This window comes from Gavialis gangeticus, unplaced genomic scaffold (assembly GCF_001723915.1).
Source record: "Gavialis gangeticus isolate Ggan-Ray unplaced genomic scaffold, GavGan_comp1, whole genome shotgun sequence".
NCBI lineage: Eukaryota > Metazoa > Chordata > Crocodylia > Gavialidae > Gavialis > Gavialis gangeticus.
This window is the reverse complement of record NW_017728994.1, coordinates 10,972,504-10,976,671: the sequence shown is the minus strand read 5'-3', so window position 1 is coordinate 10,976,671 and position 4,168 is coordinate 10,972,504.

The following is a 4,168-nucleotide window of genomic DNA, read 5'->3' as shown; positions in this document are numbered from 1 at the left end:
TCTGAGCCTGTCGTCATAAGGTCTATTTTCCTGACCTCTGATCATACGCGTGGCTCTTATCTGGACTCTCTCAAGCTTCTCCACATCCTTTTTGAATTGTGGAGCCCAAAACTGGATGCAGTACTCCAGCTGCAGCCTAAATTCAGCCAAATCCAAATCTGAAGATTTGATGCTGATTCAGAAAAAACAATGATTCGGCCGTAGACACAGCTTTAAATGTTTTTTCTACATACCTCAAGGTACCCAGGTGAAGCTCATAAATGCTGCAATGGTGGGGTGAATGGAGCATCCCACAGGAGTGCGGGGGCAGGGAGCATGCGCTCAGCAGCAAACTACTTCTGGTCCACTTCCGAGTCCGCTGCTGAGTACACAGGAAACCTTCCCCATGCTCCCCTGGCTCAGCTATCGGCTACAGGGGGTCTCCAGGTGCCCCCTCAGACCCAGGAGGCACCAGTTGCCTATATATATGTATAGGGGGCAGACCCAGGAGGCACCAGTTGTATATGTATGTATGTATGTATGTATGTATGTATGTAAAAATACATATGTAAAAATGTGATTGTAAAACTATAAAAATTGGAATAGGGATTCAGATGGGATGGGGATAATAATTGAAACTGTTTTTAAAAAGACACTGTTCCTTGAAATCTGGTTGAAAGAGCGCATTAAAAGTAGTTTTAATGTAACTGCCCCTGAATCCCCTGCCAGTTTGAAGATTTTGCCACTATAGTCTTGAAACTGTCTCCTCTTGCTTTGTAGTAGGATTAGTGTGTGTCATTTTGTTTCTTCCTCCACCAACAGCATAAATGTTACAGGTATGTTGGTGGATAACTGCCTTGTGGTTTTATCCCTAAGTTTTTATTGTGCAAGTTACAGACATTACTGTAACAGTAGATCCAGAAGTCTGTGCAAGAATAGACTGTTGCATCTATTTCTTCTACAGGGTTCCCTGGTATGCTTGCATTCTCCAAAATAAAACCTTTCTGACCCCTTTGGATTAATTAATTTTAATACATTTCTGTGATATTGTATTCCTTTAGTCATTAGAGGAAGCAATTTCATAATGCATATTTCCTATATACTTTATGACTTGATATGACCTGTACCAGTTTTCCTCACCTTATTTTTACTGCCAGAAAGCTCCTAGCTTACATCTAGTTTCCCTGGCATTGTGTTCTGCAATGCAATGCCTTCTGGTTTTCCTGGGCTTGTCTTACATTCTCCTTTGCCAGCACAATATGATGAGCAAGTTTCTAATTGCCAGAACATACTTTATTAGAGCCAGCTTCTGGCTTTGATAGGATCCTGCTTTCCAGTTTTTCCTCAGTACTATCAAAGTGTCCCTGCAGTGACAGCAATACATAAATTCAAAATGGGTACTCTTCTGATAGATAAAACCATTGCTGTGAAAGCAAACAGGAGGGACAATGTCATTGTTACACCAGTGTGCAGCTTCCTAAACCAGCTTTTGTGTGTGTGTTTTTACCAAGGTCTTATTAATATTCTAGCCTATTGCTTCAAGTATAGTGGGGTGTGCTCTTTATAAGCAAGTCCTGCTATCAGTTCTAATACCTTTTTTAGCAATACTAAAATGAAGCTGATCTCTGTCCAGTTATAGTTTCCTTTAGAATGGCATCTTCTTAAAGACTTTCTTTAAGTGATCAACTACTTTTTAAACTTCTAGCATGGATAAACTAGAATATGCTCCCTGGCTACCCAAGTGGCCAGAATATTCTGACAGCATTTGAACCCCCTTTATTTTTTCCCCTAAGAACCCAATAATCTCTGCTGATGTGCATTCTCACTACCAAAAATTAAAGATGTGCTGACATCCTTCAGCATTGTTTCTTGACAGAATAATTCACAATGTTCTGCTACTTCTACCTGAATTGTTGGCCAGAAGAGTTGATTGTTTTTTTATCTAACTGCCCAGACAGTAATTACCCTCATATAGTGTTTCAATATATTTATTCAAGTTATACAAGGTTGAGATTCAAGTCCCTTGGTGTTGTGACACTTTGGTCCTAGTCCCAAAATTCTTCAAGTATTTCTATTTCAAAATAACCAGTTGAGGCTTGGCCACCCTTGTTGCTGCCTACGACTTATGTCTTCTGAACAGGACTTCTCTTAACTTCTCTCTGTAGGGATAAATTAGCTTTCCTTTAGAAGATAATTTTTTTTTCCCAGCTGAGTTCATTGTTTTTCCTTATTTCAACTTCAATAGTTATTCAGCACTTTTTGAGACTTAGTGGGTGCATCTACACATGCAATTAACACACAACAATAAACTTCAGCACATATCACACTGGAATTTATTGCTCCTGCATGCCACACACGAACATGTGCCCAGGACCATAGCACGTTGAGCCAGGTTGGATCAACCCCAGCTACCAGAGGGCCTGGAGGGGTCAACATGCTTGCCTGGGGCTGCTCCAACCCAGCTCAATGTACTTCAGAGGGCTGGTTGGGGCACAAGACTGCTTCAGTGTGGGGCTAGCCATCAGGCAGTAAACTTCAGTTTCACATGTAGATGCACCCACTAGTTACTACTTTAGTCCTCTAGTTTTTGGAAGCTCAGAACAATAGTTACTATTGGACCAGAACTTGCATCCATTTGTGTAGGAACCTTCTGCAGTGTGCTTTTCCAGAAGGTGTTTTTTTTTGAATATGACAAGAAAAAGTAGTTGCACTTAAAGCAACCATTTTGTAACTGGTTATGGTTTTTCATATCTTCCCTCATCTGAACCGCAAATGATCTTAACTACTCAAAAGCACCCCTCTGTTTTTCTTTTCTTTTTATTCCTTATGAAAAGGTATGTTTTCACCTAGGAATGAAATGAAAGAACACGAAAAATGCCTGCAATAATATGTGAATGGAAAAATGTAGCAATTGATTAAAAATGACTGCAAAAGTAAATAGCATGAAACTATCATATGCTAAATATGTTTGTATTTCTGGATTTTTTTGAAGGACAAGCAATAGGAGGCATAGTTACTGAAATTCAAACATAATGTCTTAAAAGTAACTTTGAACAATTAGCCCTTAGGCAAAAATATAATAGTATCCAGAAGAATAGTAAACAGTATGAACAGCAGTACAGAGAAAGAAAAAAGGGCATTTACATTCAATGGGAAAGAAAATCATAATTCAAAAGTGAAGCATAAATTCCTGTTGCTCTCTAGAACATCCAACCAAATAACCTCCTACGCTATTACTTGAAATCATTTAATTATATACATTTTCCTATTTTACTTGACTGTGTAGGGAAATAAAATAATATGTTGAGCATTACTGCATTTTGTTATTTTTCTTTGCAAACACAACCAAAACCCCTTGAGCTGTTTAAACCTGACGCTTTGTGAAAGTGCACATATCACCCAGTTTATAATAACTGACACTTGCAAGTCTATATTTCCCCTAATTTAGTGGTAGTTTAAGATCAAGACCCTATGGAAATAATGTGACAAAATAGAAAAGATATAAGGACCTTGAGTATAAAGATAGAAAATGCTACTAAGAGCTAAATCAACTGAGAAATGTTAATCTTGTATCTCCAGATTACTTTGGAAGTTAAAGACTTTTATAGGTTTGAATATAACTTCTTTAGATCCTTGCATAATTTGTGGCTTTATCCCTATATTGTCCTTGACTCAGAACTCTGAAATTTTCAGCAATATTACATATTATGTCTAACCCCTAATATGACAAGATAGTATCACTTGTCACTTAATAGTAGGTAACACATCCTTTAGGCCCCCCAACTCTCCATTCTGCAAAAACAAAAAAGCTTTGTTTTAATCTCATTCCTAATCAGTTTATTATTTAATCCAATTGTGGCACCATATGCATTTTAAAAGAAAAATATCTCCCTTTCTTTCTATCCTCTCCCATAAGGAAGAAAAAAAAATCAGTTATTTCAGGAAGGCAAAATCACTTCATATTTTACTTCATTTGTGGTTCTCCAAGCATTTAATAAACTTTAGTTAATCCACCAAAATGTCCTGAGAAATAGGACAGTATGATTAACTTAATTTCTACCATTTATAAATGGGGAAATGAAAAAAGTGTAAGTTTGTATGTTAAATAATTGTTAAGGATAGCAATAGAATGAAAAATGTGAGACTTTTTCAAGAGTGGAAACACAGTGGAATTGTAGCCATGACTAAA